This window comes from Lutjanus erythropterus, chromosome 5, assembly GCF_056507025.1.
Source record: "Lutjanus erythropterus isolate fLutEry1 chromosome 5, fLutEry1.hap2, whole genome shotgun sequence".
NCBI classification, from domain to species: Eukaryota; Metazoa; Chordata; class Actinopteri; order Lutjaniformes; family Lutjanidae; genus Lutjanus; species Lutjanus erythropterus.
Genome location: NC_139321.1, coordinates 9946393 through 9956174, shown reverse-complemented (window position 1 = coordinate 9956174; position 9782 = coordinate 9946393).

Below are 9782 nucleotides of genomic sequence, written 5' to 3'. Positions count from 1 at the left end.
AAAGTAAGCAAGAGAGTACTTGACCTTGAAGTTATAATCTTATAATAATATATAATCTCTTAATTATGTATGAATTATTATTATTATTGCTTATTATTAATATTTATGAGTGCTTGTAACTATAATTATACTTCAAGCACAGTAGAACACACAAATATATTTATAATGGCATCATAACGCATTATGGACATGGGCATAGACTTTGCAAAACTCGGATCACATGCAACAATAAATAATTTGTTTCGGTTCAATGTGTGCTTCATTTGAAGAAGCGACTGTTCTTCACATTTTACAATTTAACACAGAAAGGCTTTCATTCTACTGTCAAGTGACAGTGTTAAAACAGGACTGTTCCCCACTATGTTCTGTGGTGTTGAAACTTTTAATAGGATAAAAAATGCGAGGAAATTGCTGATGATGACTGGGCTTATTGTCAAGCAGTGTTGCTGACATCTGCCTTAAAATGTTACTTGTGCTGTTAGGTGTGAAAGGCTCATTTGTCATTTTTATCTTCAATGTTGTGCAACTGTTAAATTTTAATGTTCAGTGTAGCCAAAGTTACAGCACACTCATTGTCACATAATATCTGCTTGTGTGTGTGTGTTCTGTTCACGTTGTTCTGCACATTCACTGTCAGATTGGCTGTCGCAATAACCACAATTTTGAAATACAGCACTATTGACAAGCCAACCACAGGCGGTGGCAAGCAACCGCAACAACCGCTATATTTGTGTTTTTTCTGTTCTTCATGAAGCAAGGCCCTTCTTGTTTTACACTTCAGTGCATGTTAAATTAATGAATCAATGCTTGCAAAAGCCAAAGATTATGCGGGCTCATCGACTGACTGTCCGTGTTCAGACTTCAAACTTGGGAGTTTTGCCAGCTGTGTGGGCAGGAACTCGATACTGCGGCTCCAACATCGGTCACTACTGTGCAGATTCCTGCTCCAAATGACATCACCAGTGGAAGATGTCAGCGCTCGTATTTGGGTATTGTGGCTTCAGCTTTGGACAGTTGGGGGAAGTGGAGAAGCATCATCCATCTTGATTTACTGTCACTGGTTGAACTCTGCGTTAGGACACTGTGCAGCTAACGTGGCTACTAACACAGGCTGGGGTCTAATGTGGTGATACTGAGGGACAGTCAAGAGAAACTGTGTGAACGTTAAGCCTCATTTGAACCCAGTTAATTAACAGTAATAGGTCAGATGCTGGTAACTGTTTCTTCATGTTGCTTTTTGCTTTTTGTGGAAGTTTATACCGCAGCATGAGCTATGTTTACTCTGTTGTAATCTGGAAGCTGGACAGTCTGTTCTGTGGTCTTCTCTGTATGTTTGGGCCCTGTCTTGCACAAAGTGGATGTGCCAGTAGTGCAGTTGTCATTTTTTTCACATCTACAAGATAGCAAATAAACTTGTGCCTTGTCTGTGTGGCCATGGGAAGGAGATCCAAAACTGAAGGCAAAATGAAAGCATGGTCAGGCGCATTTGGTATCTTTTCATTGGTGCATTGCAGTCAAAACCACTTGGACCTTAGACTGGCTAAAACCTGGTCGAAGCACAAAGTATGTGGCGAAGTAAGTCCATCTGCACAAGATAGCATTCAACGCTTTTTTCCAAAGCATGCACACACGCACACACACACACACACACACACACACACACACACACGTCTCTACATTCACAAAACACCTTCATCTATGTTAAGTTTTTCCCCATACAGAAGTGTGGATTAGTAAAGTGTCCTTTGAACATATTTTTAATCATTAATTAAGTGTCAGTATTGCAGTTAACAGTGTGCGTGTAGCTGAGGCCTGCACACGACCTCTTCATAATCACAGAACACATTTTGTTTATATTATATCATGCAAGTATGAATACTATCCAGCAGCTAGCTTGCTCAGATGCTCATCAGTGAGGTGAGTGCCACAGATGATCTTATATTCAGAGTTATTTGATCAAATTACTTAATTTATCAGTAATTTGTAACAACCAACAAAAGTTTGGTGCTAAAACTGCATACCGTGCTGTTGAGTCAAACTAAATAACAGCGGGGGAACTTGTGTCGGTGTGACAGCCCAGGTTGCAATCACCATTTGGCATGAATGATAAATCAGACATAGTTCTTAAGGAATTCAAATTACAACACAAACACAAAAACACAAAAACACTCACAAAATCCATTTTCTCAGTGCTTGTGGTACTTGTGACACACACACGCACACACACGCACACACGCACACACACACACACACACACACACGTTTGCACATGCCCTTGCACATATGCAAACAAAGACACCAAACACACCAAAAGCCATAATCCTCCCACCCCTCATACCATCACCATCACCACTGCCATTAAACCAGCGGGTACACACACACACACACACACACACACACACACACACACACACACACACACACACACACACACACACCAAACAAAGGAGCTTTCTGTGGAGTGTGTTTAATGACATCCATCCCCTACTCTATTTTGGGAGGTGACTATTCCTGGTGCATCATTATTGTCATTAGCACAGTCTCATATTATTAAACCATTAACTGGCATTACCACCATTATACACATGGTTACACGCATTATTGTGGCTTGTATTGCTCTGCACCTGTGTGTGTGTGTGTGTGTGTGTGTGTGTGTGTGTGCGTGGAGAGGACATGCTGTTGTACACGTTGCCTTGCAGTCTGTGGCCTTGGCAGAAGGATGCTGTTGGGCCAGTTGCTGTAAACCTTTCCTGACCTGTAAACACTCTTCATCCTCTCCCACAGGAACCAAGCTCACTTTGAACTTCACACTGTAGTTCCTGATAGAGTCCGAATGCATATCTTTATTAACCCTAAATGTGTAAAGTGAGAGTTTTTTTTTTTTTTTTTTTTTTTAAAAAGGCTGGCAGAGAGAGACAAAATGTGAGATGATTCCACTTTGAACTGAGCTAATCACTGAAGAACGAGGCATCACATGGCTCCTACGGTACCCAGATGTCATCCTCGAGCTTGTGAAGAGTCTCTGTTTCCAACACCCCACTCCGATCCCCCCATCCCTCACTATTGTTGTGTAATATAATAGAATTTTGCCGGGGAATGTGTAAGAAAAAAAGTCTCATTACGGGAACTTTTCTATCAATTCATGTCTGCTTCAGTGAATTACTCATTTCATTTTTTGTTCAACACCACACAACCACACTGTTCATTCTTCCTCCTAGTTGTAATGTGACAAATCAGATCTTAATTTACTATGTCCTTCCAAGAAGACACAGTTTATATCAGGAAGAAGAATCTTCCTTGTTTCTTTATCATCTATTTCCATCAGCTCGGCCTGTTGAACTCCAATTTCTAAAAATTTGTAAAAAAAAATCAATTAGCTACACTAATAGACCAAATGTCATTACATGCTTGCTTGCTTTGTGAATAATTTTATTCATCTGTGTCCACAAATTCATCCAGAGATCAGGGGTGTAGCACAAAATTCAGGGTCCTGTCTAGAGACCACTCCGTGCAATTTTGGGCTGCCCCAGACTAAAGGTGGACAAAGTATAAGAAAAGTGGCGATATCTTTGGCTGTGGTTCTGAAATGCTGACCCTACGTTGCACTGTGACAAAAGTCCAAAGACGGTCTTTCTCAAGGTCTTGCGACTAAAGATAGCCTATGACCTATGTGCATCTACTCACCAACCACAAACATACATTTATCTATTAGCATACTACAAATACTTAACACTACCTCAAGATCTCTTTGCCAAATTGGTGGCTTGACTTGACATCTTTTCCCTCATCACGATCAGGACCAAATTCTCCTCCTCCTCCTCTTCTTTGAGTTTTTTTCCATGCAAACAAACACTATTACAAGGGCTCGATTTTTGCTTGGCTCCATTGTTTAACACAATAGTGGCGCAGCTCGACGACACGCTGATGATGTTTTCTTGTGTAGATATAGCCACTTCAGATTTCCCTGCCCTTCTGAAAGCCTTCTGGTAGCCTGCCAACGTCCTCCCAATTTCCAGCCAAAGTACATTAAAGATCGTGCACAGGAAAAAGAGAGTTTTTCTTCACACTTTACATGTTAGAAAATAGTTATTTAAGTGAAAAGACTAACCTTAACCCTGACCCTGTTGTTCAGAATTACTACGTTCAGTTGGTTAGACCTGCAACATGCTCTGTTCAGGTCGTTTCCTGGTGGAAGTGGTGTTTGACACTGAGACAGCAGAGCAGACCTTGTAGCTGGGTGGTTAATAACATGTTTCTGTGGTTTGACTAACTGAAAGCACGCATTAATTGTTGCTTCACACCATTTTAAAGCCATGTCGCAGAGTGTGGCTACAATAAGCCTTTAAGACTGCTGAAACCTCACAGTCTGTAGGCGCCACTTCCACAGATATTTGGCATCTTTGCACATTTTGGGGTCTTGAACAGCATTTAAAATAAATATCTGTGGCTTTTGAGCAATGCTCAGTCACACAACATTACTTTTTCACAATCGACCCACCACTGGGTAGTTTGAGACTTAAGGGTTTATTTATAGTAGAGTCAAACTAAATGACACAAACATGATAAAAAAAAAGTGAACTTTGTATCTCAGACACATCAAAGTATCCTGACAGCGTCAACCAACCATGTCAATTTAAAATAATATATGACTGTTATCATGGGAAAACCGTGTAACGCCATTTCGCTAATTTTCATGTTTTCTCTTCACATAAAGGGTTACATGCTCATCCATGCAGTGAAAAAATTCTCTGAATCCTTAAGAGGCTTACAGAAATCAGACACTTGCTGGAGAAGGTCAACAGATACCAATCTAAAAACAAGACTCTTTTCTTTAGTCTGAATCTTTTCAGAAGAATATGTGCATTCATATTCATGAGAAAATCTCAGCAAAGGATTCTCACAATCTTTAGAAGGCATGGCCACCCTGATGATACGGCTTGTTGGAGAAAATTCAAGAAATCATTTACTGACACACTCCAGATTTGGCGTGTTTGCTGATATAGGTCAATGATTAATATTAGAACTGGCACTCGAGGGTTTAATATAAGCTTTGATATAAGTCAGCTGAGGCTGAGCAGCGCGAGCAGTGAACGCTTCCTGCTAACTCTGAAGAGTGTAAGGAAATATTTATGTTGGCTGCAAATGTAAAACTTGTGTCTAGAATCTGTAATTCTGTCTGTAACCCCTCAAATACTGGATCTGCAATATGAGTGATTAAAATGACATTCTGATCGTTTTGAAGCTGCACTTGTGAAGTGGAAGATTTTAACTGCATTGTTGTTATGAAGCTTTGACAAACTTTGAGAATGAGTCAGGTCAAACTCAAAGATTCATTTGAACATTTAAGACTGATGTTATAGCGGTTAAACCATGAACAGCTCTCACTGGTTCACCATTTTTCTTGCAGAACTCTTGAACTCTGAAAACAGAGGGCTCAACACAGTGGGGAAGAGCAAGTTTACTCACTGATCTCATGCGGCGATTTACGTGCACAAACATGCACGCACAACAGAGGATTGTTGGGTTTTACAATGAAAGACTCTACATAGCAAAGAAAAAGCAGAACAAAAAAAAAAGTCAATAGTCCTCTTCATCTGTCCCGTGACTCCCCAAACCAACTCCGCCCTTCCTGTTGTTCTGCGCCCCACACCACCCCAACACAGACGCACACATGCAATGTTGTGTTGCTGTCTGGATGTTTCCTGTGTGCTTCTGATGTCCCAAAGCCTCGAAGGTGTAATTTGTCTGTCAGGTTGGTTCTGTCTGTCAGTCTGATTCTCAAAGTCAAACAAGACTGCTTTAAATGTCTGTCCCTATCATTGTAGCTCATACAGGGGCCTTAAACTCACCCTCACATTGTATTTGAGCAATGAAATGTTGGAAAATGTGCTCAACAAACCATGATGAACTCATTCAACCACATGTCTTACTGAGCAGCAACAACTTTACTCTTCGTCCAAAGTTTCTTCAACAACCGTGAAAACAGCTTGGCAAAGGATGGCTTCATCAGAAGACTGCACTTAGTTCTGCTGTTCTGTTTTGGCTCAATTGTTTCCATCAATTCTCATCTGCAATGAAGACATCAGGAACTGCAGTGTCTGGTATGTGCTCCTTTCTAAAAGTGAGCCATCTGCCAAGGATTTATTCAATTGATGCTCTGTTTTGAGGTGGAATGCAGCATCATTGCTTCCAGCCCCTCCGGACACTGTTTTTTTAATTGCATGGCTGTTTGAATAAAGATCTCTTTCCTTTCTCATTAAGGTGAAATTCTGTGCCACCTTTATGTCTGGAAGTTTGCAAAGCTGATAACAGCTTACTGTCCTGCAGTGAGGAAGAGTTGCCTTCAGTTGATGATGATGATTAAAAATTATTTTGTCCCCAACAATCATCTGAAAGCAGAGGCAGGCCTGCTGTTCTTGGTTTAACGACAGGGGTTGATCTAGGGTGAGTTACAGGTCACAGGCTCTGTTGCTCTCATGACCTGCTAATGCTAACACACACACAGCAGTCATGTTTAAGGTCAGATGTTTTGAGGCACTTCGCTCCCTAATGTTGGCTCTGATTAACTCTATAAACAAATTATATGATAGGTATATGATTGGGTAAGCGAGTCCCCAACTTTTTTCTCAAAACAATCACTTCTCATTACCACCATGCACCATATTGGGTTTTCATCAACGTTTTTTATGTGCATTTTTAAGTATCATATAATAAAAGGTTGATGAAAATACCAAAATAAAAAAAAACAGTTCCATGAAGAAATGTTCACCCTTGAGGTGGTTTTTGCCTTTTTTTTGAAAAGAGTTAACATGCTGACTGGAAGAGGGAAAACCCTTTTCCAAATAACTTCTGAAATAGAAGAAGCTGTTTGCATTGCCGACCTCAACGGTCCATTAAAAGAATAAACACAATTTTTCCAGTTGAAATAAAATCCTGAAGATCTCTGGTTTTCCGTGACCTCTAACTCTTTTATTTGTTAACATAGCTTAAACTACCAAATTCTGATGAAGCTGTGCTCTTCATAGCCTTGTTTATTCGCTACAAAAACAGTTGATGGAAAGATCTCTGAATCACCTTTCCTTTTTGTTTTACTTTTTTTTTTTGCAGCGTTTCAAAACTTTGCTTCAAATTTGCTTGACACTGAGATGGAAACACGGCTGCAGTGAGAGCAATGACGACTCTGATCATCATCTTTGGTTACATGTGAGTTGAAAGCAACACGTTTGGGGATGGTTTGCCACCGATGCCCCCTTTTAAAATCAGAATATCTAGGACTGGCAGGGAGCTGTGTCCTAAGTTCAACAGAAAGAATGTTGTTGCTGGACCATAAAGTAAGGTCAGAATTTACGATGTGTGTCCCCCATTGAAGGTGTCTCTTGTGACATCTCAAGAGGAAGTGGATGCCTCCTCTCAAAACTTATTCCGGAGAGATGATGCTATAATTACTCTGTAATTACTCTGAGGGAAGGGGACAAAGGTCTGTATTCTATCTGCTATCTTAGGGGGATTTTGGTTGTATTCAAAGGAGACAGCTGTGAGATCATCGAAAACAACATGAAAACCAAAGTTCCTGGCTTGAAATCAAACCAGAGACATTGTGATCACAGTATACGGGTCGTGTCGTAACCACTTGGCCACCACAACACAAGATATTCTCTCTACTTTTCGATTTTGCATGGACCATTTTGGCTAGAAGAAATACTAAAACTAGTCCAGGTGGGTCATTTGTTTACTATCATCCAACATGGAGATTCTACATGTTCCAGGAGCTGGAAATTACCATGGTCTTCCTTTGGACTCCATAGAAGAATTGCCATATGAGGCTACAGGAAATGAAATCAGATTCCTGCAGAACCTCAGGTCACACATGAGAAGCAAACAGTTGGAGTTTGATGGCTTATCAGTGAGTTGCAGGCTGGAATACATCCAACCATCACTGATGGTAAAACCTACATAGAGCTTGTGTTGGTCCATTTTTTTCAGGACAGTCTAAATTCCAGTGTCATGACTACACAGGTAATGTACGTGCTCCTTTCCTCTCCTCTGACAAATCTCCTCTTTGCTGGAGGGATTCAGGCATGGTAAGCTGCCAATCATCCATGGTCCAACAGCGCTATGCTACATGTGGACTCATCTGCTTCTGGCACCCAGTACTGGGAAGCGTTGCCTTAAGAAGATGACATGATGGGCATGGTGCCCAGCGAGCAGCGAGCTCTCAAGGTTTAAATCCCGAAACAAACAGGTTGGTGCATGTGGGATTAACACATACTGTGGTGCAGACTGTTCATGGTGAACGTGCGAAATGGTCGTGGTACCAGGAAGGATTGGTCACTGTTTTCTTGTCTAGTCTTAAGATGAGTCATTTTTTGTTAAATGGAATCTCAGGATAGATGAGCTTTGGCTTCATCTTCTTGTGAACCACCGAAACACTGGCGAGAAGAATTTTTTTGGGCCTTTACTGAGCCTGTTCTTTTCAATTAGAGAACACTTATGTGTGATTCATCTCGCAGTGTTAAGCACTGATTAGAACTGGCTCTTTCTGGGAGGGGAGTGGATTCCTAATTATGCGGTGTGATGCACAGGTCACTCACAGGTTATGTTGGTTTTGATGACCAGGTTCTGCTTAGCTAGAAGGGAAATTAATTTTTGTGCCACAGGACAGTAAGGTAGGGTGTTTCCAGCTCTTTTAATACATCCATATTCAAAGAGCCAGACCCCAGGTAAAACTTCCTCCATGACGCATGTCCAATGGGATTTCAGCATTGATTGAGCTTGTGTCACTCAGCGGGCATGCCCTTAATTATACATAACTTTAAGCCTTAATATAATATGAACAGGGAAATTATTTTTATGTATTTATTTCTCAGGGACTGTGCATATTAATAAACATTAATATGCCAGAATTAGCCAAAAGGCAGGTTTTCTTCAGCAGTCCCTGGTCAAATGTAAAGTTGGCAACCTAAATTAAACAGAAAAATTAAGAATTAAGAAACTAAATTCAATCAATTGTAAAGCCATGGCAATTAAAGTAAAAGCAGAAAACAAACATAGTCCTGTGCTTGTTGTTTGGATACATAAATCGGTTTAGCAGTTTGGTTGCATAAGTTTTGCAGCGACATGTTTCATTAAAAGGTGATTTAGTATCACGTATGCCAGTAAAAAAGTTTGAGTATTGCGTGTGTCAGTAAAGCTGTAACCACACCTGTACTGCCTGTTGACATCTTTCCCATCTATAAATTAGCAATAGAGACCAGACCTGGTTTTTGGACCAGGCTGTGAACATGTTTATTTCTGCTTTAAAGTTGGACAGTATGGGGGCTTTGGGGATTGACTTTCTTTTGGAGCCAGCATAAAGTGGCCATTTGAGGAACTGCAGTTTTTGGCACTTGTGCATTGGCTTTATTTCTCAGCCTCAGAGGCTGCAGCTTGGCGCTTGTTCCTGACCTGACAGAGTCAGGATAGAGAGCTCCCATGCACCCATAGAAGAAGAGTTACAACATGTAACAATCATTCTTGGATGGGGTTCACCATTAAACCCCTACAGAAAATGGATAAATGGAAAGATGGTTGGAACTCTGATTCTTCTGTTGGATTTGAAGCTGAACATAAAACTGGACAAGAGACAAATAGAGAACAAGTCAAGAAAAACATGATCACAATCCTGCCAAAGAAAACAACATGAATGCTCTAATAATTTTCCTGCCTGCTTTCTACTGCAGTTAGCAGCAGGCAGAGAAACAGTGGGGAGTATTGCAGAGGAAGGTTTTACATAGTGGATTTTG